The sequence below is a fragment of the Vicugna pacos genome, chromosome 17, assembly GCF_048564905.1.
Source record: "Vicugna pacos chromosome 17, VicPac4, whole genome shotgun sequence".
NCBI lineage: Eukaryota > Metazoa > Chordata > Mammalia > Artiodactyla > Camelidae > Vicugna > Vicugna pacos.
Window position 1 is genome coordinate 39,968,868 of NC_133003.1, and position 26,842 is coordinate 39,995,709.

A 26,842-nucleotide genomic window follows, 5' to 3' on the forward strand; every position below is an offset into this window, starting at 1 on the left:
GGAAAGCAGAATTCCATTTCTTCAATAATTCAAATGAAAAGAGTAGAACTGAACCTCTTCAGCCCTGATTGGCATGGCATAGATCATATGGTCACCATGGCCAAGGAAATGTTGTATCCCAATTGGCCAGGGTGGGGTGGACCCCTTCTATGACATGTGGCCTGAGGCTGGACAAAGGATGATCCCAGAGAAGCATCAGGGCTGCCGATCAAAGAATAGGGCAAGGATGGGGGTGGGGATGGTGGTAACAGCTCCTGTCTATCACAGTCAGCAGTGCCATTGCCAGAAAGATGGACCAGGGACCTTCTAGGGAGCCAGCACAGTGAAAAACTGTGCAAACACTCCTCTGGTCCACTGGGTTCCTGAGTTTGGAAGGGGAGGAGGACCCAAAACCCTGGTCAGCATAGCTTCCTTGTTTTCTTTCCCCACCTTGGCTCCTCCAACTTCCTCTCCACTCAGCATCCAGAGTGATGGTGCAAACATGGCATCAGGTCCCAGCCTGTCCTGCCTGAACTCCAGAGCTTCTCCCGCGGCCCAAGAAGCCCTGTGTGCCTGACTCACCTTCCTCCCCGGCCACTCACCATTTCTTCCAGCCTGCCACTCCAGAGTGCGGGCCATCTCTCTGCTCCCAGATGTGCAAAGGTGTTCCCATTCTGGGACCTTGCCCCATCCTTCCTTCCGCAGGGCAGCCCCGTTCCCAGATCTTTGCAGCTGAATCCTTGCCATCCCTCTGATCTCTGCTCAGGCCTTCCCTGACCACCCCTGCAAGTCCAACAGGACTCGAGTCCTTTGGCCACCTATATTTGCTTTTCTTCATCACCTGGATTACTACTTGAAACCATCTTATTAGCTCGCTTAATTGCACCCCAACTGGAGTGTGTGCTCCACAAACACAGGGATATGGTTGGTCTCATTTGCCCCAGGGTCTCCAGACCCTAGAAGAGTGCCTGACCCATAATAAATGCTCAGAAAATACTGGATGGATGAAAGAATGAGTGAAAGGAAGAAGGAAAGAAGGGAAGGAGGTAGGGAGCACATCCCTCAAAGGAAGATTCTAGAACCTCAACTAAAGAAATTCTCCTAAACCACTTAGCACAGCACCTAGCACTCAGGAACGACTCAATACATCAGAACTATTATTTCATTACTAGGACAGAGTAGTGGGCAACACACATACACACGAGTAAGAAAAGCAAGAGAAAGAAGAGTTCCCCCACTTTGCCTGGCTTCACCTGGCTTCTGAAGAGAGTATCTGAGGCCCCTGACTAAGCAACGTCCCCCTGCGCTCCCCCGGAATGAATGCTTGAACCGGGTTCAGATCCCAAGAGTTTGGAGTTCATTTTCTTCTGGCAAACTGTCGGCCCTTCTCTTCTAAGGGAAAAAGTAAAATAAAAAAAGACACTCGCATAACATCTTGGAGATCAAATGGCTCTTGGAAAACTACATTTTGATGAGTGAAGGAATCAAAACCATATGAATGAAATTCTCCCCAGATCTCCTGGGGGGAGATGGGAGCGGGAGCAGGGGAAGGGCAGGGACGGCGGGGAAATTCAGCATTGATTTTTCTGAACACGAAGACATCCATGAAGGATGGTCTGAAATGTCTCTGGTCCTTGAAAACAGTTTGTTGACTATATGCCAGCTGACTCAAAAGAGAAGGAAACGTCAAAGCGTTTTTTTTTTTTTTTAAATCACCCCGATTTCTTTTCTTCTGATTTCCCCTCCTCCACGGAGCTGACTTTGAGGTCTTGCTAGTGACTGGATAAGGTAGTGGGTGGACATTGAGTGTGGATAATTTATCCCAGAAAGCAACTTCCAAGTCTCTCCCTGAGGAAAAGGCCTGAGATATATGCGGAAGCCAAATATTTTAATCAGGTACTTAGATGAGCATCTTTTTTTTTTTTTTTAATGGTTGTGTTTCTATCTGCATTTTGCTGATGCAGGCGAGTTGCAGAAGGCAGACTTGAAAGAGACTTCACGTAGAGTGTGACTCACGCTGTCACTTGCTGCAAGAGAAACGATCGCTTCCACTTTTTTTACCTCAAGCACAGAGAAGCTGTTTCCTCTGTTCCTATCCTAACCTCCTGAGAGCCGGTGACCCTGCTGACCACCAGCCTGGGTGGGGGACTGAACCCAGTAACAGTGACTGGCCATTTACACGGTACAAAGCCCTGAGCATCATCTTGTTTCAGCCTCCCAAACCACTCCGAGCAAGCTCCTCTTACTGTTCTCATTTTACAGATGAGGAGACTGATGCACAGAGAAGTTAAGCAACTTAACCAAGGTCACACAGCGAGTAAATAGCAGAGCTGGGGTCTAAACCAAGGTTTTGCCCTTGCTAGAGTCTATACTCCCAAATGTTATTTCCCTCTGAATATTCTGAGTTTCTGGAATTTATGTCTTTGCTTTTGCTCTTCCATCCACCCAAAAAGCCTTTCTCACTGTTGCTCCCTTTTCTCCCAGCCACCTAACAAGACTCTTCCCCATCCTCCAATCTGTGTCTCATGTATCCATGAAAGCTTTTGGGAAGCCCCCAGATTGGTTGGACTCCTCCCACCTCTGAAGTCCAGGACACTTGGTGCCTCTCTGGTGCTGTCCAGCCCATTCCATGTCATAAAACCAGCCTAACATGCTGGTTAGGCGACTCGGTTTTAAATGAGACACTCCTGCATTTAATCCCCGGCTGGGACACTGTAAATTTACAAACCACTGCAAGACTCAGATTCCTTATCTAGAAAAGGGGGGAAATGAGCTGAGGGGTGTGGGCAAGCAGCCAGCTCATACATGCGAGGCACAGAGCAAGTTTGCCATCCACCTCAGCTACTGGCTTTCAGTTCCTTGGCCGCTTGTTTGCGCTCTCCCACCTGACTGTAAATGCACTGAGCAAATGTAATATTCACTGATTTAGGCAGTGATTAGAAGAGGCATTTCACTAACTAAGTTTCAAGAAGGAGGCAGGAGTGGGGGCTGGTGGGGGCAGCAGATGGAAATGCGGCTCAGAGGCAGTTAAGAGCAGCCTGGTGGATGGAGTGCCTGCTGTGTGACAGGGTGTCCAGGATGAATTCATTTAATCCTCACAACAGCCTTGGCAGGTAAGGGCTGTTATTATCCCCACTTCACAGATGAGGAAACTGAGGCCCAGGGAGGTTGAATGTCTTGCCCTAAGCCATGCATGTATTTGCTAAGTGCAGAGTCAGGATTCAGACCCCGACATTCTGGGTCCAGAGTCCAGCTCTAAACATCCACTACCCCACAAACCTAGCAATCTCACAACACAGGACACACTCAAGAGAAATAAATGTACCTGTCCACCAAAAGACAACTCCAAACATACTTATCGAAGTTTTACTGATTAGCCCCAAACAGGTAGTAACCCAAATACCCATCAAGTCTAGAAAAGCAAAATAATGTGTGGGGAGCCTCATACAATGGAATAGTACATCTTTATGGAAAGGGACACATCGCTGCTACATGCCACCACATGGATGATAACCCAGGCTTCATGATGAGGAAAAGAAGCCTACAGAGAAGAGTGGATGTTTGTCTGGGTCCAAAAGGAGATGCCAAGATTAAGTGTCCAAGAGATGATTAAGGGAAACACCACTGGAAAAATGGGAGGGAGCCTGGAGAGGCTGGGAACCATCAAACTATGATGCAGGTCTGCTCCTTGTGGAGAAAGTAGAGGAAGGGAGGGAGGGAGGGAAGGAAGGAAGGAAAGAAAGGAGGGACACAGGGAGGGAAGAAAGAAGTTTGGTTAGATGGGAACATCTCAGATCACTGTGCAGTTCTAAGAAAACTCAGCAAAACCAATGAGCCAAAATTGCCAGTCAAAAGAGTTCCCCATCCCCCACGAATAGCCTGCATTAATGCCCCTGCCACACCCAGTCAAAGGCAGGAGCAGCCTATGGGAAGTTTGTCCATCCACAAACATGGTGATAGATTTCAGAGCCCAGCAGAATTGGTTGTAGGGGCATCTCAACAGACAGAGATCTGAGAGATGCATTTTCATGGCCACAACATTGAACAATTCCATAGATGAAGGTCAAGAGCAGGCAAAAATCAATGTTCAGTGATACAAGTCAGAAGAGTGGTTTACTTCCGGAATGAGTAGGGCTGGGGGTGTGGCTGAGAGAGGGCATCAGGGAACTGGGAATGAAAGTTCATTATCCTGATGGCAGGTGGGGATTGCATGGGTAAAAATCCTTTGAAATATCACTTAGGATTTGTGCATTTTGTAGAAAAAATGAAGTTCTTCATGAGAGAGTGCGTTCTGTCAAATGCTCAGCCCTGGGCACAGAGGGGCGACTAAAGCAGACAGGGCTGCTGGCCCCGAGGCGTGTAGTGAGGAGCTTGGTCTGGAACACAAGACTGGGGCAGGGAGGCCCGTTAGGAAGCCTTGCAGGTCGGTCATGGCAGTGAGCCCTGGGCATTCGAGACTGTCTACTAAGAGTCGAACCCAAGAAGCATTTTATCAAAGACTCTTGAAAAGAGAGAGTAAAGCAAAATGACTGACTTGCAAGAAACGGGAACTAGAGATAAGAAAGCAGGCCAGGAATCATCGTAACTGCTTACGGAGGAAAATGCTTCCAGAGAGATCAATGACAGGAAAATTCGATGTGACTTCACCGCTGGGACCTCAGGAGGTAGAGCCCTGGGACTTGCATCTTTCCTGGAGTCAGGCTCATCTCCCTGTGCCCAGCCATCAGGTTCATTTGGTTTACAGGGATCCACTGGGAAATTATGTCTGATATTTCTCAACTCCAGCGAATGATTTCACACCTTTGTGAGGACTGCTGGGAGGTAGGTAAAAGAATGTGGCCTCTGGGGGAAAGAGGTGCCAATTAGGGCCAATTAGAACTAAATTGACCTGTCATTTGGTGGAGATGCCTCATGGACCTCACCCTGTTCTGGAAAACTGAGGATTTCTCCTGTGAGATCATTTGCTCAGAAAGTTTTCTGTGGAATTGTGCCTGTATCAATCATTCCTTAATATTTTTTATCTGCAGTACATTGTATATATGTATTTACATGCAATATAATGTATACGTGCAGTCAAAGTGTAATAATTCTACCTAATAAAACTGAAAAAGAAAAAAATTATCATCATCATAAAAACAAATGCCCAAGTATAATTGGTTACCCAATTAAAAAATAGAATATTACCTTTAAAGCCCACTCAAATGCCTTTTCATCACTTCTAAGGTATATTTTCTGCTTTGCATTATTTTCTGATTATATATTTTGTTTAAGCTTATTAAAAGGAATTTTTAAAATACTGCATAATATAAAGAATAAAATGAGCAACTTTGTAATTCCAACACCTAGTAAGGCGTGCCCTTAACCTCTCATGCACTTCCAATGTTTAGTATATGTGCATATGATTATGTGTTTACAAAATATAATCATACTCTTTTCACTTGAGATAAAAAAAAATTTGTAAATGTAAAAAAAAAAAAGGAAGCATTTTTAAAAAAGCAAACTCATCCCAATGACGCTTGTGTTTTCCATCACTTCTATTAACAGTTCTTAATGTCCAACCATTTTCAACTTGAGATGGTGATGCTGCCTGTCAGGCTCTGAAACCAAACACGTAAATATCTATATATTTCAAACTAGCACGCCCTCACAATGTGAACTTGCCGCAGTTTTCCAGAAGGAAGAATTATAAATAGAATATGTTACACTTGTCTAACTTTTCCTAGGCTTTTTTTTTTTTTAACTGTCCTATCTTTTCGGTCTGTGATAAATGCAAAAAAAAAAAAAGAGAGAGAGAGAGCGAGAGAGTATTTATCCAATAATTTACTCTGTGGAGACAGCAGCATAATTGAGTCACCCAAGTCAAGCACTTTAGGAAAATTTCTATCAGGTGCCAGCCATTCTGTTCTCAGCCTAAGCTTTATTTAAACTTGCTGGATCAATTTGAATCAATTTGACATGTACACACTTCAGGGCATGGTTAGTTTCAAATCAATTAAGCTCCTTATGACTTTATGATTAAGAACTCAAGGTTATAAAACATTAATATAAAAAAATCACAAATTATAAAGTGAAAAGTAAAATCTCCACCTATGATTTCATAAAAATCACCAGGATCATTATGTAAGCGTCATTAAAACAAACAAGGTAAGAGGAATTAGATGGTAAATTGAGCACAGTGGTTTCAAAAGGCTTTAACTGGGACGGACCAAACAGTTTAACGAAAATTAGGAAGTCAGAGTCCAGGGCAGCCTTTGGCAGGTTCAGATCTGAAAGGACCTCCACAGAGGTCTGGTGGCCCTTGCAGCAGGAGCTCAAGGTTCCTGTGAAAAGCAGAGTGGGCTCTAGACCGTCTCTGAACTTGACCAGCCTGCCCTTCATCCCGGACACAAGATTACGACCTACTCTTGGCTGGAGCCAGCGAGCAACCACGTGAAAGCATTTTAGGAATCACAATGAAATGTGATTCCCACTTTCTAGAGTTACATGGAATTTTTCTCTCCCGATTTTTGGAGCTCAGGAAAAGGAAGTAAAGAGGAGGGAGCCAATTCGAGTTTACATTAGAATAATAAGGAAGGCTTCCCAAGTTGCCAGGCCCCTCGATAAGCTGGATCATTGTCATTTGTCTTTACAACTCCCCATGCGGCTGATGTGGGTTCTCTTAATTCTCATCCTCTTTTAGAGACTGAAGCACAGAGAAGGTAGGTAACCTCCCCGATGGCCACACAGTGAGGAAGGGGCAAAACCCAGGCCTGTGTGATTCCGAAGGGTGGGCTCTTCACCTCCACAGAACTGAGAGGCCGCTTCTATTCATTTATTCAACAGGTACTGACTCGGGGCTTTTGCCTCCTCTGTGTTCTAGGAGCTAAAGATACAATGTGACTCAATCAGCCAGGACCCTGCCCTCATGGGACTTCCACTGCAGTGCAGAGACAAGTGAAAAGTAAATCATTAAACAAATGGACAAAGTCAGAGAGTGATAATTCTCTGCAAAGAATGTTCAAAGGGTAATGTGACAGTGACTGGTGGCTTCTTTTATTGGATGGTCACCTCTCAAGAGATGGCATGAGAGCTGAGATCTGATGGACAAGAAGGTGCCAGCTGTCCCGAGATCAGGGAGAAGGACAGGCCACACAGAGGGGAGGGCAGGAGCAGAGGCCCCAAAGGATGAATGAGCTGGCCATGTGCAGATGCCAGGAAGAGGGTCAGGGCTATGGATTAAGGATGGCTACAAATTCTTTGTCTATTTTCCTCCCTTTGAATCTGGGTGCAGCTTGTGATTTGCTTTAACTAGCAGAATATGAATGAAGTGGCAGTGTTTTGGTTCTGGGCTTAGTATTCTGACAATTTCTTATTTCACTCTCCTGGAGCCCTGAGCCAACAGGCATAGGGATCCAGCTACATTGCTGGAGAGAAATACATGCTTAGCTGGCCCCCAGCAGAGGACCCAGACATGTGAGAGGAGTTTCAGCCCCAGCCAAAGCCCCAGCCAAATGCAGCCACATGAGGAAGCCCGACTGACACCATAGTGGAAGCGAGACGAGCCTCCCAGCTGAGCCCAGCTAATCCACAGAATTGCAAGAATAACCCAAGATTGCTGTTTCAAGCCACTAAGCTTCAGGGTGGTTTGTTTCGCAGCAATAGATGATTATAGCAGCCCAAGTGACTGCAGTTCAGTGGAGCAAAGGGGATGGTAGAGAAGAAAACTGGAGGTCTGTCTCCAGCAAGGGCTAGATCCGGGCAGGGCCTGTAAACTAGGATAAGCAGTCAGGATTTCATTCAAAGTGTGATCGGGAACCAGCTGAAGAGGCATGACATAATCTGATGACATATATATATATATGTATTATGCTTATTCTGGATGTTGTATGATAAATGAATTGTGGGGTGGGGAGAGCAAGAGAAAAAGCAAGGAGCTATCAGTTATGTGGCTACTGTGGGAATACCAGCAAGAAATGATGGCAAACGGGACCAAGGTAGGGGCGGTGGAAGTTCAGTGAGCTTACTTATGGTGTGTTTTGGAGACAAAGATGTTGCTAGATGAAGCGTATTGGGACTGTTGAGGAAAACTGCTTGATCTCTGGCTTGAAGAATTTAGTTGATGGTGCCCTGTGCTCTAGGATGGAGAAGACTTGGGAATAGGAGCAGGTTTGGAGAAAAGAGAACAAGAGTTGCCTTAACCATGCTAAATTTGCGGCATCAATACGATACCCAAGTGGAAATGTCAAGTGGAAAGTTGACTACAAGGGCGTGGCGTTCTAAGGCAAGGGGGCTCCTGGAGGGCTTTGGAAGTCCTGGGAAAAGCATGGTATCTGAGAATGTTTATATAGATAAGAAAAGGGGGCTCTGGACTGAGCCCTAGGGTGCTCTGACATTTGGAGATGAGAGGAGGAGGGGGATTTAGCCACAGAGGCAAGGAAGGAACAGCTAGTGAGGTGGGAGGAAAACCCAGAATCTATGAGATCACAGAAGTCAGGAGAATAAAGTTGTTAAAGGAAGGAACAATCAAATAAAGTCAAATAAGATAAAAACAGACATGACCACTGGTTCATGGAACCAATGGAAGTCACTGGTGATCCATGAAGTCATTGGTGATTCATAAAGAACCATCCAGAAGGACTGTACATTTCAGAGGGTAATGGCATAGAACAGAAATTGGTTCCCACTTCTCCTTAATCAATGTCATGATAGTCTTTAAATCTCTAAAGCTTTGGTCAAAATAGAGGAGGAAACAGAATAAAAGAATCCTGAAATGACTGAGTTTAAATTTTTAAAGAATTTTCCCACAGATGTCGCTAGGAAGGACGAAGGCTCAAGGGAGAATATATAGAAATGAGTTCCAGGAACATGGAATAGAAATATAAAGTGCGTTAAACTTGAACACATTGCTCAAAATCCTTGTACCTGCTCTGTCAGTACCCAGCCCCTCCCAGGAGAAGGATCAGCCTTGGCTTTGGTCTACAGTAGCGGTGCTTAGCTGGGGGTGATCCCCTTAAGGGACATTCGGTGATGTCTAGAGACATGTGGGGCTGTCACAACTGGGGATGCTACTAGCATCTGGTAAGCAGAGGCCAGGGAAGCTGCTCACCATCTCACAAGGCACAGGAAGGCCCCACAACAGAATCATCAGGCCCCACCTGTCAATCATGCTGAAGTTGAGAAACTCTGATGCATAGGAAGTCCCGGTTATATAGAAAGAAAAGTAACCTATCATAAGCCACCAGTGAAGAAAACCAGGAGCTTCTTGAATTCCCTCCTCATCTAGCTAACCACCTCCCACCTGCTTCACCCTGTTGACCAGAGTGTGGAGTTAAGGAGGCCAGGGGTCTTGGTTCAGTCTCTTTTGATCATTTACCTGTGCTCACTCTGGGACCATAACCTGTACCCCAAGCTTAACAGACCTCTCACCTAGCATAAGAAGAGATTATGACCCTATTTCTAGTACCTCTTTTAAAATGATTGTGAAAGGATTGTTTTCATTGGTAGCACTATGCCTAACGTAGCAAGATCATGTTAATGGTTGGTGGAATTTTTTCTGCTGTTATGAAATTTCTTCTTAGTCCCAAAGCTAAGGACAAAAGGTATTAATGTCCATCTTCCAAGTTGAGAGGTCTGACCTTTGAGAGTCAAAAGGACCAGCCACCTCCCCTAGGACTTTCTCTGGGGCAACTATTCAGGAAAATCATCATCTCCATTATTTCTACCAATAACCTTCACCATCATCATCTCTACCACCTCCTCCACCACCACATCCTCTACCACCACCACTGTCATCACCATCACCACATCATCACCACCTCTACCATCACTTCCATCCCTGCCACCACCATCACTCCCATCACCATCACCACTAGTGGAGAGAGGAAGGCACCTTCTGGGGCAGTGAAGTATTTGAGAAAACAGGCCCTTTCCTTTTCTTTTGTTCCCTTTGTGAGGAAGTGTGTTCCCATGTCTAAAAGCCAGGAAAGGGAGTTGGAGAGAGACTACCTCCAGGTGACTGGGAGTACTTGCAGGCAAAAGAGACTGCAATTCCAGTTTCTAATTGGAGGACATGCTGACGTCCCTTTGTGTGACCAAGAGGAGGAGGACAGAAAGGGAGTAGGAAGGTCTGGTGGAGTCCACGAGGAAGACAGGGGCCAGAGCACCCCACTCTAAGTCTCTAGTTCTTGAGAGGTACAAGAGCTGAACCTCATATGTGCCCAGGGGCCCTAAAGTTGGCCACAGAAGGCAGATGAGCAAGGACCCTACACTGTGGGGACCTCTTGGACCTCCCCCATGCAGAGGATTACAGTGGGGTCAGCTAGGAGGTGTGGCCAGATCCAGGAAGGGAGCAACAGCACCCAGAGAGGTGCTGGGAAACAACCCCTCGAAAAGCCAACATTGGCAGCCTATAGAATCCTGGGGCAATGACAGCGATGGCCCTTGGAGAGAAGTCAGCGAGTTCACCAGTAAAGGCAGGAGGCACCGCCGTGCTTTCTCTTCTCCCGGCCACCCATCCCCTGCTGCAAGAGCCAATGCAAGGAGGGGTGGGGAGGGCAGAGGGCAGAGGGGAGTCTCCCTCCCTCTCCAGACCCTTCAGGCCTGACCCAGGGCAAGAGCCGGAAAAGGGCTTTCCATCCAAAAATGAGATCCAAGTTTTAAAATGAATAGGACAGGGCCTAAAGATGCAAAAGTGGTCATTGAAAGAACAAAGCCATTTCTTATTTGTCTCGCCAGTGAGTGGAGACACCTGACAAAAATAGCTTAGGACAGACGGAAGAGCAGCCCTGTGCCGGGCCCTTCGTGGGGCAGTCTGCAGGTTTTGTGTGTGTCACCCGTACACACCCCACGCAGTGGGCGTGGTTAGTAGGGGCAGCATGCTCAGTGCTGCTGTCTTGGTTAGAACGTTAATATTCTCACGTCTGTTTTGCTGATAAGAAATCGAGATTCACACCAACGACACATAGCAACTACACGACAGGGTTAAGGTTCAAACCCAGGGTAGTGTGCCCTGAAAACCTAATATTTTAACTGGGACCCTGATTCCTTCAGAATGCCTTATTTAATCACAACAGCAGAAACCAGACCACACTGGTTCTATGTATGTACAATTTTAGGCGGCACTCTCAAACTCGGAGGAATATTTCTCCTTTTTTTTTTTTTTTTTGACAACCAAAGTTAATTTCTTTGTCAGGTCTCCGATCCTGGAAGTGGCAGAAACAAAATCACTGTCATTTAGGAATTTCTCTTAATCTCCACCAGGCTGAGTCTGAGCTCTGGGGCCCTCAAGAGGGCCAAGACGTAGGAGGCGGGGGTGGGGACAGCCTCCTGGAGGCTGTCCATGGCCTGTTCATGCTCTCCCTGTCACGCTGAGACTTTCTCAGGCCCTTTCTATGTAAACTCCCTGATCAACCATCGCCAGCCAACTGATCCCATGCTAAGCTGGACATGGGAACCCTGGGGTCTCCCCTCATCCATCCAGGGAATAGCTAGGGACCCAGGCTCTGGAGTCAGATTAGTTGTGTGACTCTGGGCAAGTTACTTAACTGGTTTGTGCTTCAGTTTCCCTTTCTGTAAAATCAATCGTCTCACAGGGTTGTTACAGGATTAAAAAAAGAATACTTAGGAACAGTGCTTGGCACATCATAAATGATCAGCTAAAGTTACTGTCCCTGTTTGGAGGTGGGAAGAGGGAAAACAATGACTCTCACTAATCAAGTTGTTTTTTCATTCTTGGACAGTGGCTTGGGAAATTATTCCCTGATTCTGTAGCATCCCCTTTCCCCAAGCAATATAGGCAAATTGTATGGCTTCCTCCAAATTCGAGAGTTTGGGGGTTGGATGTGGTCAATATCTCAAAATTCCACCCTGCCTAGTCACAGGTGGACAGTTCTGTTTGAAACCCTATGAGCCGCCCCTCGATAAGCCTGCAATTCCCACCCACCCTCCCAGGGCCCCATCACCTCCCCCAACACGGCTCTCTACAGGAGAGAATTCTCTGGCATCTAACTTTCCTACGACAACTCGTAGTTTATCCTGCAGCCCCTTCCATTCTCTGGAGCCTTATCATGACCTTTAAAAATAAGGAAAAGCAGATTCCATTCTCAGCTACAATCCTTTAAAAAAAAAAATTTTTTTTTTGCGTTGTGGACAATTTCAAACATACACAAAAGTGGATGAACAGGACTTTCTTTGAACACCCAGGCATACATATACATCGTCCTCAACTCATGGCCAGTCTGGCCTTGTCCATCCCAACCCATATAATTTGAAGCAAATCTCAGAGATCGTAACATTTCACCTATAAATTTCAGTATGTGTTTCTAAAGGTTCGGAACGGTTTTTTTAAAAACACAGTACCATTATCACAACTTAAAAAAAAAAAAAAAACTAATGGTGATTTTTTTAATCATCAAAAAGCCAGCTAGTGCTCAAATTTTTCGCAGCATCCAACATGGTACATCAGGATTGGGGTTTGCACCTCGCAAGTTGTTTCAGGAAACAGCCTGAGGCCATCCGGAAGAATAATTCCATCCCTCTGTTTCCTCCACAGACAGAAATGTCATAGCCAAACCCAGCGCTCCTTGTGCCAAGAACTCCAAAAGACAAACACGTGTCAAATAACCATGGAGACACGGGTGACAGAAGGAACGAATTCCTAGCTCCCTTGTTTAGAAAGAGCAATCAAAGAGCTGCTGAGTGCGGAGGGGGCAGGCAGGCGCCGCCTGCGGCTGCACACACCTGATGACGCGCACGCGGCTCTCCCGCCGCGGCAGAAGGGCCGGCACGGGCTGGTCCAGCAGCTGTCTGCACCCGGGATCGGCACGTGCCTGCGGGAGCTGGGCGGACCTCAGCGCTGGAAGAATTGGCACCACCAGGCTGCCTCTGTTACTTTCTTCTAATGGTTCAGCAGCAGTTTTGAGCTGAATCCAGCAGAGAACTCATCTGAGGTGTTTTATTTGTTATTTATTATTATTTCATCTGGCTCTAATGCTGGTCATTTACACGACAAGCCTTGTGATATCATTAACTGATGGGTAGTTCCAACCCCGATCCCTTGAACCGACTGCAGTATTAAATGTGCAGCCTTCTAATGGTTTTCCTTTTAGAAATCAAGATGCTGGTTAATCAAGAAGGGAATGACCCTATTTTTATGTTTAGAAAATACGTGCACAGCAGTATTCCCGTGGCTACTGCTCTGATTCGCTGCCTCTGCTCCCCGGCCTTGCTGCTCCTGTGTCTCTCTGCCCAGGCTTTTCCTGGGCTGCAGGAGGTGGTCAGGCCTGGAGTCAAGAGAGCTGACACCTTCAGTGTCCACGAGTAAGGGACCCATGTTGGTGGATAAAGGTTGGGCAGGTGGGTTGAATCTGAGGGGTGTTGTGCAGTTCTCTCCAGAGGTCCCGAACATGCCCAAGTCCAGCTGTCCCCAGGGCTAACCTCCCTTCCTGTCATGTCCCCACTCCTCTACCAGTGCTTCCTGGCACCCCTCTGTTATGGGGTGACCATTCTAGACAAACCCCCAGTTCCAGACAAAGCTGGACAGTTAGTCACCTTACCTCCCAAATAAATCACTTACACTCAAATCCTAGTCTCAGGCATGGTTTACTGTGGTCCTCAACCCAAGGCAATGCATGTGCAGAGAAGAGTCTGGAATGAGTCATGCGTCTTAACTGGGTGTCTTTTGTGCACAGAGCCCTCTGGAGTTGGGCAGGGGGCCAGTGCTGGGCTCCTTGGGTAACTGGGGGTGGGTGTGAATGAGGATGGGTTTTTTGCCAAATCTGTATTTGATTTTTTTTTTTTACAAAGAACATATAACATGTATGTTTTTAAAAATATATAATAAAAACTCAGGTTTTTAAAAACAAGTAGAAAATATTTGCTTTATCATTTTAAAGGGTCATTTTCATTTAAATTTTTTTAAAAAGAAGGCAAGGAACTAGGGTTTAAAAAAATTTTATGATGACTTAGGGCAGCAGTTTTCAATTTTTTTTTAAGCCCCCAAATCTGTTTGTGATGGAATCCCAACCAGGTACAAGTGGAGCTGCTGTGACTAAAACAGGGTTCTGGGCCCCCCCCCCACCAGCCCCCGTACCTCTTCCCCCATCAGATAATCATTAGGCATTTCCTAAGAAACCTGAGATTTTTTTTGCTGGACCCTGTGTGAAAACCACAGCTGTAGAAGGTTATTTAAGGGCATGAAAAAATATTAACTTTTTTTTTAAATGGAGATACTGGGGATTGAACCAGGGACCTCAAGCGTGCTCTACCACTGAGCTATTACCTTCCCCTGAAAATTATCAGTAACTTTTTACTTTAAAACATGTTCTGAAGTGAAAAGAAAACAAACTCATACAGTGCTATCTTGATTTTGTGCAGGTAAAACAAAAAAAACAAAAACAAACAAAAAAAACCAAGCCACCTGTATTCACATACATTGGGAAAAGAGCAGAAGGAAATACACTAGGAATATTCATGGTGGTCATCTCAGGGAGGCCGGCTCCCCAGTATCTTTTTACTCTCGTTTCTGTGTCAATGTTATATTACCTCCCTTTTCTACAGTGAATATGAATACTTTCTTAGGCAAATAAAAGCACAGCACACGATTTTAAGGAGGTGGGTGAGTAGGAAAAATGGTCCCAAAGTCACACATTGCTGTTGCAGACAGTAGCAACATCCGGACTAGATTTTCATTGTTTTCAGACACTGATCTGAAGAGCAGGGCCACGGGCTGAGAGCGTTTAGGCACCGAAGGCTGCGTACCTCAAGTTACAGCCTGTCGATCCCATGCTCAGCCAAGTCTTTGAAGTTTCTGATAATGATATACGAGCACTGTCTGTAAAACAAGCAAGACAAGGGGTAACTCTCCTGCCTCCATTGCCGGGGATCGGCTCAGGCAGTGAAGTCGGCAGTGTCTCCCACAAATGTGGGTGCGGTCCGGTCAGACTCATGGCCAGGGAGCCTTGGAAGGGAGACGGAAGCTTTGCCAAAACTGAAGCTAAGGTGGAGAGTTAGGGTGTTTCCGTCAGTCCCCCAGCCTGGCAGCCCTGGTTCCCAGCCCCACCCACTGACCTTCTGCTTCAGGAGGGCTGGACTGCACTTCTCATCCACACCTGCATTTTTAACAGTCATGCTGGGGCGGGGGTGGGGGGGGGTTCTCCTGAGACGACTTCCTGACGTTCAGCATCACTGCTGGGCTGTGGCTGTTTGGATACCGTCAGCACAGCCCCTGCCACTCTGTAAATACTCAGGGAGGCAACTCTTTACTGAAGGCCCACTCTGTGACCCACCCGTACTTTGCCAAGTGTTTCAAGTCGCTCTGCTTTAATTATCACTCAGGAGAAAGTACTCTTGTATCCATTTTGTAGATGATGAAGCAGATTCAGATTGGTTAAGAAACTCTGCCCAGAAATCACTTAGAAAGAGAGATGGCATTCGAATCCCAGTCTGAGGTCCAGACTCTAGCTCATCCCATCCAGCTGCGTCACTTATAGAAGGTTCCATGATGTTTCCTTTCTTTGCCTGGGAGAAAAATGGTACCAGAATTCTCCACTCACTTTCCTCATCTCCTGTCTTCTACCTGCTCCTCTGTTCATTTACACACTTACACACACACAAACACCTTCTAAGTTTGCCCTGCATCTAAAACAGCACCGGAATTCCACCCCAGGACATGCTATACAGAGCTTTAGTCTCACGATTTTCTGACTTCTTGTCATAACACGTCTTTCCTAAGTTAGAGGAAACCAGTTATTCCTTGATGCCATTGTAATTCTCTTACTTATTTGAAAGCAATTATTGCAAAGTACTCGAAGCAATTGGATTATTTAAATTATAAGCTGTTTGATGTACCTTCCCCATCCCCCAAGGTTAGAAATCCGTGAAGGCTACAGGTTTCCTCCCTGGACCCCCTAACCAGATGGTATGATACAGAGAGAGCCCACCGCACACCGAATTCCGCCACCAAGAAAATGGTTACCAGCAAGCAGATACATACACAGCCACTCAACCCTTTCTGTGAACCTGGGGACACCTCAGCGATCTGTCCTTTCAGACACTTGGACAGCCTCTTTCATGAAGTTCATTCGAGGCAGATGTGACAATGCTGTCAGTGCAGTACTTAGCTAACCCACTCAGACAGGTGATAAAAATCAACCCTTTCACCTCTAGACCCAGGACTGACTGGACTTCCGAGCTCAAAGCCTTTCCAAGAGAATAAGCAAGTGGTCTCGCTCAATTCATTTGCAAAGTTCAGAGACAAGACAGGCGCACCATGAAATGTTTCTAGCCATCTACCTTTCTCAAACACCATTATTTTCATCAATGGAAACCATTTTAGAAATCCATTATGCTAACTAACACACCCGTGGGTGCTGAGCTAAGACAGATAATTGAAGCACTTTGGATAACTTCCTCTGGAGTGTGGGGCTGTGATCTTTCAAATGTTAGATAGCTGCCCCTACCGTGTAGATGAAAGCAAGCGCGCACGTGCACACATACACACACAGAGGCACACGCGGCATATTATCTATGCTTTAGCTGTAGAAGTAAATTACAGACAACACAGCATAACAGCCACCATTTAATGAGAACGTACTGGATGCCAGGTACTGTGCTAAATATTTGAGAAGAAACTTGATCTCACTTAATCCTCACTGAGGAAACTGTGGCCCCAGGAAACCCAGCTAGGAGGGACGAGCTGGACTCACACACTGGCTGACTTGAAAGCTCTAATTCGTAACCAGTCGAGGAGACTGGTTGCCCATGAGTTTTTCTGGGCCTCTTGGGAACTCCCCAGTCATCATCAACAATAATTTTTCACACTTGGCTCCAAACTTTGAACAATAAATAAAACCCCAGTCCCTGGAAACTATTCCACAGCATGACTTCTGAGCACATTTGGTCCTGAAGCTGGCTTGGGAACTCCTCTGGGGTGGCAACTGTGTTCTACCTGGAAACAGAGCAGCCGGCTCTGACAGCTCCCAAGGCCAGGGTGGCCAGAGTTTGAATGTCCCCAGCTCCCTGTTAGGGCCCTGCATGGATGGCCCTCTTCTACCATCCTCTGCTTTGTTTCTATGTTTGAATATATCAGCCTGCCTGGTACATACAGAAGCCAAAGAGGAGGACGGCCAATCACAGCCCAGGGCCACCCTCCCCTTCTGCCCGCCTCCCCTATAATGGACTACAAAGGCATCAGGGAGTTTACGGAAGGAGAAGGGACAGGATAGTGTGGAGGGGGAAACGTGGTCAAAGTCTGGCTACACTAAGAAGGGAGAGCAGAAAGAATTTGCTGATGGATTGATGTAGGGTCTACAAGAAAAAGAGGAGTCAAGGCTGACTTTAAGATTTTGGGCCTGAGCCAAGAAGTGAGTCCTCATGAACCAGATGGGGTAGACTAAGAGGGGGAGTTTGGGGGGATAGCTGAACATGTTAGGTTTGAGACCTGTATCAGGTGTCCACAGTGTACTCGTGTTCCATTGCCATGGAACAAATTACCACACATTTAGCAGCTTGAAGCAACACCCATCAGCCCAGTCCTACAGGTCGCAGGCCAGGTGGATTCAGCGGGCTGCTCTGCTCAGGTATCAGAAAGCTGAGGTCCAGGTGCTTGCTGGGCTGGGTTCTCACCTGAGGCTTTAAGGAAGAATTTAATTCCAAGGCCCTTTTCCTTGTTGGGAGGATTCTGTTCCGTGTAGTTGCAGACCAGAGGTCCCTGCCTCCTTGCTGGCTGCCAGCTCAGGGCCACTCTTAGCTTCTAGAAGCTGCTGGCATTCCTTGCCAAAGGGCTTCCTTCACCTTTATGCCACAAAGGCTGGGTCACACCCACTGCTCACTTGCTGTTCCGCCACCAGCCAGAGAAAACTCTGCCTTTAAAGACCTAATCACGAGATTAGGTCAGGCCCGCATGGGCAATCTCCCTTTCTTATGGTCAGTGGGCATTGTGTATCATAAACTAATCATGGGGGTAAAAGCCATCGTATTCTCAGCCCCGGTGAGTGTGCTGGGAGTGCACACTGGGGTGGGGATGGGGGCAGAAAATCTTGGGGGCTTGCTTAGCATCCTGCCTACCACCCACGTGGAAATGTGAAGGAGGTAGTCTCCTTTAGAAAATTCCAGGGCTGCAGGATGAAGCAGGAGGGGCAGGGCACAGCCCCATCTGGATCTCTTTAGCCTCTGGACCCTGAAGCACTCAGGGAAGAAGCCTGGCCCTTTGAAGCCATCCCATGGAGCCATGTCTCCGGACCCCACCACGGGCCCGCCTGCCAATCCTCCCGCACAGGCCCTGAGGCGTCTTGGCTGCAGCATCCCTGTGTCTGGCAGGTGAGTCAACATTTGGCTTCTCTCCTGAACTTTCTTGGAAAGGGCTTCATTCCAGGTTGGCAGCTGTGCTGACTGGGAAGGAGGAAAGAGAAGAGCCAAGTTCTGAGGGCCTTGCTGCCAGGCAGGACACCTGGGCCTTCTCCCTGCTCAGCCCCTGAAAATGATCAGAGGAAATTTTACTATCCCTCCATGGAAGCTGCAGTGATAGTAAAGTGGGGTGGTGAACCCCAGGGCAACTGAGTCAGATAGGTAACCTCACCTCTCAATTTTCCCCATCCCCAAAATGGGAAGAGTCATTAATAGCTACTCCACAGGGGCTGCGACAATGAACAGCATGGTGTCTGTAAATCATTTAGCACAGGGGCTGGCATACAGAACATACCAAGAAAGCCCACACAGTGAATGCTATTAACTGAAGGAGAAAGAACTGGCAAATAGAGGTTGTTCAACCAGATGGGATAGACGGGATTAAAAAGGAGGAAGGGATCAGGTAAAGAGGTCAAGGGGATGGCCAACTCCCTCTACAAGAAACTCTCATAATATTGGAATGCAAGTTGGTTGTTTCTATAAAGAGCTTTGAATACACAAAGGACAATTGCTAGACTTTTAGGCATGATGGATTTTGGTTGGGCAATGCAGTAAATCTGGATATGATGTTTCTAAGACTCCTGGGTAGCCAGCTAGGGTTTCTACTTCCTGTAGAAATTCAGGAGGGAAGGCAGGGACAAGCCAGGGGCCGATTATTGTGTCAGTATGTTGATGCTACATTTTGTTGCAAGGAGTAGAAATCCACCCAAGCTAGCGGGATGGAGTAACATGTGAGGCATTAACGGCGGGTTCACCCACTCCTTCTGTATTCACCAGATTTCTCTGCTGCATCCTAAAGATTTCAGTCCCCATCTCCACCCCCAATCTCAACTCAGTAAGAAGTGAGTCAGTTATCCCATGGGGAAACAAAGCAAAGATCGCTTATACTCAGGGCAGCACACTGGGAAGATAAAGAGCATCACCTTTCCCAGCGTCACTGGGCGGTCCTTGAGTTCACATCAAGGCATCTCTTACTTGGCAAGGCCCACCAAACCCCATCAGTTGTCCAGTTTGCAGTGATGTGTGCCATGGATAACCTTCTTCCCTCATCCAATGGCCAAGACAAAAGCCTCAGGACAGGGGCCCATGGAGACCACTGGAATCACTGAGAGCAGGCAGTGTCATAAAAATAAGATCTTACTCCAGACCACACTGGATAAGCTGGGACCAGTTTGGAATCCTCACTGAGGGGAAACTTGGAACAAGCTTATTCTAAGGATGCACTAGGCAATCGCGTGGACACCCCGCAATAGGAAATCAAGGAAGCCAGGCCCTGCCACTGCTTGACTGTCAGCTCATTCCCCCCTTTTCTTTACAGACCGGCATGCTCGCTCGCGCGCGCTCTCTCTCTCTCTCTCTCTCTGCCTTTTTAACAGAGTGCGCAGGACAATAGTCACTGCTGCAACCTGGCTCTGCAGAGTCTCTCAGTGCAAGTGCAGAGCGCTGCCCGGCTGGAGTTGGTTTCTTAGTTGACGCTGGAGAGGCAGAAGCTGGCAGAAGCTACAGATTGATACCTGGGTCAGGAGTTTACCTTTGATCCAGCGGTGAGGGCTGGGATTTAGGGGTCCCCTGGCAGAGGCATGGCTGCTCAGACCCACCGCTTTCTTCCAGCAGGGCTGTGGGGGACTAGATTCTCAGAGGAGAGACAGGGCTTGGCAGGCACCTCAAACGTATCTACCACAAACCACCCCCAACCCAATTCAGATTTCACAAGTTCTCTCTGACACATCATTACAGAGTTCTTGGGATCGAAGCTATTCCAGAACATTCCCAGATGGACCAGGAGGGAGCTGGCGCATCTTTGTACGCCCCTTTTCTTCCAGAATCAAATTTCCAGTGTTATTTTGAAGCCAGCTATCCAGAATTACCATTTTGCAAAGCAAAGTCTCTTGTGGTTAAATCATTATCTCCCATTTATCTTTTCCACAAGTCTCGGTTTTCATAGAGTGGGCTTATTTAATGTGGGGTCCACCCATATGGGCATTTCTGGGGCAACAGTGTATCACAGATCAAGTCAATTAATGACAGGGGCGTTAATGGCCTTGTCCAGGTTGACAGTAAGGCCGAGTGCCACTTGCTGAGTCTCCAGCTCTTTATTAACTCAAATCCCAGCTGTAACTTTCCACTAGGCCTGGGAGTTCTGACTTTCCTAATCCACCAGATAGAAGCAGAGCCTTAGCAGAGGCTGTAAATACCCTGTCAGGGCATGAAGAATAGCAACAATAAGGCATTCATATTAGGAGAGGAGATTCATTCATCACGGTTTGTTTACCTTCTCAACAACCCAGCAGATTTGATGTCGCTGTCTCTGGGGAAGCAGCTGGCGTGAGGAAATCAGATTGCAGTGAAAAGAGTGTGAGCTTTGCAGTCACAGGGGCCTCATTTCAAATCCTGGCAAAGGCCCTTCACGTCTCTGATGGGACCAACCTGTATGGCAGCTCTAATTGGTCAGTGCCCAAACCCTAACCCTATTAGATAGCTTGACTGTCCACCTGTTTCTCTGGTCCTCAGTGTTTCTTCTGGAAAATGGAGGACATAATAATAATAAGACTCCATGGGATAATTGTCACGATGATACGAGATCACATACCCGAAAGTACCTCGTGTCTAGTTGGTGTTCGTTCCATTTACTTCTTTCCCATTGTAACTGACTTTTTCCAGGCTAATCTGAGAAGGCTTTTGAAAGCTTTTTCCTATTAAAGCTTCAGGACTGAACAATGCAAAACAAAGAGACCTAATGAGACTTTTTTTTATTCTCATGAGAAAAAAAATCTTTCTCAGGTGGGTCCTTCTTTTTTCCAGACCCTTCCTTCACTGTGGCAACGGCTTATCACTGTCCCCTAATATCAGCCCTTCCCTAATTCTATAATAATAGAATTTCTAGACACACACACCAAATTTAAGCTGAATGTATGGCCAATGAGAGAGAAAGAAAGAGAGACTACATTTCCCAGCATCCCTTGAAGCTAGACATAAACCATGTGACTAAATTCTCACCAATGGGATGTGAGAGCAAGTGAACTGTGCAATTACCAGTTACTGGGACTGATGGAGCTTTTCTTTACCTTTTCCTACTAACTGTAATGTGGACAAGGGACTAGTGAGCCAGCCTTGATCACATGGATGAAGACAACACTCTGAGCAACAAGACAGATGGAACCTGGGCCCCTGGGCAACCTCAGGCAGCAGAGCTGTCCTGAACCATCCACTTACCTCCAGCCTTTATATGAGAAAGAAACACATTTCTGTCTGGTTACCGACACTGTACTAGGGGCTGGTGGGGGGAGGGTGTCTCTTTATTACCCCAATTCAGTCTACTCCCTAACTAATACATCCACCTTCCCTCATCAGAATTCATCTTTGGAGCTTGCCAAGAATGGTCTGGAGCCAAGACCAGCCGTCGGGATGGATCAGATTTCATAATCTGGCTGCTTGTAAACCAGATCCTGCCCACAGATGCTTTATGAGCTTCGACAGTGTATTTTTTTAGATTTTAAACTTGTCAACATTTACAAATTGAGAAATTTCACATAAAAATCTAAATGTCCAGATTTTTCTTGGGAAATCAGAAGGCCTGGCAACCCTGGCCCCTATTCTTGGTCGGCAAAACTCAGCAACAAGCATGCTTCCATTCACTGTGGCCAATGTCTGTAGTAGATGCTGTGGCACCCTCGGGTCTTCCTAGTTTGGGGTCCAGTGGCCTGACTTCCAACCCTCAGAACCTGTGTTCCTTTGCCTTAGGGCTTTCTCTGGCCCCCTGGAGCTTGCTCAGCTAGAAGGGCCAGAGAATTAAAGCTCTACCAGCCCCCAAAGCCCCTCACAAACAACTGATGGCAGTCGAGGTATAAATACCCCCGCTCCCCAGTTCTTGGATGGGGTAGCTGAACGGCATCTTTTACACTTGCTTCCAGAGCTTGAGTCCCAGCTGCCCACAGTGGTAACTCACTCCACAGTGCGCCCTGTATCGACAAGCTGCCTTCCCTTCCCTTCCCTGTCCTGATTCCCAGTTCCCGTTCAGCGTTTCCCAGGATCACCTTCCAAATAAACTAACAACATCAAATCCTCTCAGAGTCTGTTTCTGGGGCAGCCTAAGTCACCCGTTGCCTTAATTTTCCGTTTATCACCATGCCGTGCTATGGTTTTTCTCCTGGTAGAGAAATATTTATCTGTAGCTGATCTTTATTAAAAATGAAAAGAAAAGAGGAAAGAAAGTTCCAGAAGACAATGTGGTTTAGAAAAAAAAATAGGTGAGAGTATCTCTTTGTGGGAGTAAAGAATATCCCTGCATGTTTAATGTGCAAATACTGGCTTGCTTAGCTCACTGACGTTATCTGCCTGACCCTCAGCTGTTCATGCTTGTGATCCCTGGCTTACAGCACCGAAAACTCTTGTTAAAATTCAGGAGTCATTAACCCCCGACTTTGAATGAGGCTCTGAGATTAGCTAGGCAGCCATCTGGGAACGCACAGAGGGATGAGGGAGGAAGACATGGAAGTTTCAATGGGAGGAAGAACCAAAGGAAATCTTAGCACTTGGGCCAAGCAGGGGAGCTCAAGGTGGCCTCAGGGTAAGGGGCCGGAAGAGGGGTGAGGGAGGTCTTTTCCTGATCCTGTGAAAATCTCTTCCCCGACAGCATCCAGGGGTCTGTGTCCACACCCGCCAGTGGAACTTAACTCTCTGTGTACCAACACACCTTCTGGGTTTGCCTCTTCTGGCTGGACAGGAATTCCTACAGGGTAGAAACTACCTATTCTCCTCACATCCCCGGGGCCTGACACAGGGCTTGACATGTAGTGAGTGCCTAATAAAGGTTTGTGTTAAAATTCTGCAGGCCAGCTAGACCTTAGAGTGACGGGCCAGAATTGCTATGTAAGCCAGGGGGCGCTGTGGTTCAATGTTCATTTCTCAGCTGGGGCATTGGCAAGTGTATTTAGCTGTACACCGCAGTGATTAAGAGGGCACCAGCTGGTCTCATGCCATTAAAAGCCAGGAGCATGGGCTTTTTGGAAAACTAGCCGTCTCTTACCTGGCTTACAATCAACAGGTTTAAGAATATGTGCTCTGGAGTCAGGCTACCCAGGTTCAAATCCCATCCCCCAAGCTCCCCCACTTCCTAGCTGTGTGACCTTGGGCAAGTCACTTAACCTCTCTGTGCTGCCATAAAAAAATTAAATGAGCAAATGCATGTAGAATCCTTTGCACTGTGCCATCTCAGCTATTATTGGCCCTGAATGGGGACAACAGGATCCTGATGAAAAAGAAGGCCAGAGTAGAAAATTATCTAGAGGGATATGCTAGTCCTAGCCTCAAAGCCCCAAAACTAGACATGAGACACAAAGACCCTACATGTTCCAGAGCAGGGCTTCTAACCTGTCCTGTGTTGGCATCTAGTGAAGTGATGGATCCCTTTTCAGCACACTGATTTCAAATGCATAAAATAAAATATTATTTCTTTCACTTAGAGATTGACAAATACAAAAATAGTTCTCCTACCCAAGCCAGAAACCTCTTTCCTAAGGGAGCCACAAAGGTATTCGGTTAGATTAAGAGATCCCCAAATTGACCCAACGACCATTTCTCTCTTCCTTCCTTCTTTTCCTCCCTCCCTCCAACCTGTACAGACACTGGGGATCTGAGCAGGGCTGTGACTTCTCGGGGAGAAGATGAGTCTCCTCCGTTGAGACAAGGGAGGCACACTCCGGGAGAGTCGCTTAGACACTGACGGGCTCACACGGGGAGCGAAGCATCTTGTTTCCTGGTTGGACCCCCATGAACAGGCATTTCACACTTATTCTAGAAGGGTCAGGAGAGACTTGGAGATAGTGAGGTGGAGAAAGGCTACAGTCAACCCTCCCACCACTAAAAGGGGTGAGGCAGGGAGTCTCTCTCAGGCAGAAAGGACCCCTTAGGCTTCAGTCTCAACCAGGAACGTGGCCCTCAGGTGAGAAGGCCCCAGGGGTCAGTGGCTGGGGGGATTCTGCTGAGAGGGCATCCGAAGAGGTCAAGCAGGAATGGTTCTCCCACATCAGAGACCTGTGCATCGAGGGAAAGTTCCCCACATCCCACTCTGCCCACACACACCCAAACACACTTAGAAAAAGTCACAAACAGACCCATTTGGAGCTCATCACACAGAGGGACATGCAGACAAGGCAGTGTTGGCTGAGCGAGGACCCCTGCAGTTCCCACAGAGTCAGAACAAACACGTTCTCTTTCTCCAGTCCCCTCTCCTTGTCCCAGCACCGACAAACTCCAGGGAATGGCTGTTCACGTTGTTTTGTTGTTTTCTGTGGAGAGGGCTGTCCTAGGGCTGTGCCTCAACGTCATTGGTGCTCCTGGGGTCCCTGAGGAGAGGGGAGGAAGGAGGGGGAGGGATTTTTCCAGCGGACAGAGCTCCCCCCTCACCCAATCCCTCAGGCCGAGTCAAACCTGAGCAGTGCAGAGGGAGGAGACGGGACTAGAATTTTAAAGTGGACCTTTGTACATCTGAAGTGAACAGAAACCTCTGGGCTCCATCCGGGGTGTCATTAAGGGACAAGAAAAGGAGACAGACCAACTGGAGAAAGACGATCTAATTGGTGTTTGCATCTCATCATCTTCAGTCAGTACAAGAAATGTTCCTTGTATTCTTTTGCAATTAGGACCTCTCCCTCCCATGATGAGGCTAAGGGCTTCTGAAGTCACTGGGAGTCATGGGGAGTCACAGGGAGTCACATTCCCTCGTCTTATTTGGGAATATCCACACCTTCCTCTCGATAGACCAATCCTCAGAAAAACCAACATAGAGCTACCTGGCTGAATGTCTCTTTTTCTCTGGGGAACCAGAAGCCCTCTGGTAGGGGCACCAACTGGCTGAAGCCGGCCCCAAAGGCAGTAGCCAAATGCCTTTATAATCAGAGGCTTAAAAAGAAGACAAAGAAATGAAGGAGTTCACAGCCTAAGAGACAGTCTCAACTCCAGGGAGTCACGGATGTGCAACTGGCCATAGCTAATGTCTGTTTGCACAAGTCACACGAGCGCTGATGGAACTTCCCACGGATATTTCCCAAATCCCACCTCTAGCACTAGTTACGTTTTCTCCAGATCCAGGAGCGGCTGCTTGGTTGCAGAGGCACAGGTAGAAGGGCAGGAAAGTTCATTTTCCCAGGAATATCCTCCCAACCCTGGGGGTGGCAGCCAGCGGATAAATGCCCAGCCTCCCCACTCTCCAGTGGGACAAGGCAAGGGCCCATTCCATTTCTCTGGTTCCCTGCCTGTTACCCGGTGGTTACCCAGAAAATAAGGCACTGGGCTGGGCCCTTCTCCCTTGCCTTCCTCACTCTCCATCACTCCTGCTCCCTGGACCACTTCCCAGATCAACTACTGCACCCATGCCCTTCTCTCAGGACATGCTTTTGGAGGAACCCGAATTAGGACAGTGATTGTCCCCATAGCTGAATAAATCGGGCTTCCTTAGAGGGTCCCACACACCTGCATGGCTGCAGTGTCCTGCGAAGGAAGCCGGGGAGTGGTGGTGGAGAAGAATCATGGCAGGCAATGAAAATCATTGGGAAATTATAAAATTAAGTAGCTTTTAAAAAGCTGAAACCTGGTTGGGAAATCACGGGAAGAGCACAAATTGAAAAATGTGCCTGCGACGGATGAGAATCCATCAACTGACAGGAGAGGGCTTTGCGGAGAAAACGAAACAGAGCCCAGTGTCAGGCGGACAGATTGGCCCAATTAAGGCCGCGGGAGGCTGGGGAGGAGGAGTGAGTTATCTGGTGGCAGGATGGACAGGCCCGGACAGGAGGTGGGCGAGCGTCTCTGGGGTGTCTGTGTGCTCCGGCCCCAACGTCCGTCCGGTAACCCTAAAGGAGAAGGGATGAGAAGCTGAATCTCAAAGGATGAAGAGAAGGGGAAAGGACCCTGCAGGGGGCTGTGTGTATAACTGCCCCCTCCCTGTGAAGGCAGTACTTCACGGAGGGGAGATTGGCCATTCCTAAACGTGCGCTCTGTGGACCGCTCTGAGAGTCTCTGGGAAAAAGTAGGTAAGGTGAGTGTTCTGTGGGAAGCCCCCCTTGGAGATCCTTTCCCTCAACAAGTGTTCATCCAGTCTGTTCTGGGCATGGCGCTGGGTACCAGCATCACAGCAGTGATGTCCCTGCCCCAGGATATCCTTTCGGGGAAAGGAGCATTACGGTACATCAGCTGACACCCAGTGTGTGGCGAGCACTAGCCTAGATGCTCGGCACGTACTGCCTCGTCCAGTCCCCACAACAACCCATGAGGTCGGAACTACAAGATCATTATTTTAGAGATGAGGAAACAGAGGCGCAGAAAGGGTAGGTAACTGAACCAAGGTGACAACACAGGTGAGGTGTGACCCAAACGCAGAAAGTCCAGCTCTGACCCAATACAGCTTAGCGTCTTTTTTGTTAAAGGCTCTGATAAGCTCCATAAGCAGGACCCAGTGCAGAGGGAGAAAGCACAGCCCTGGCCG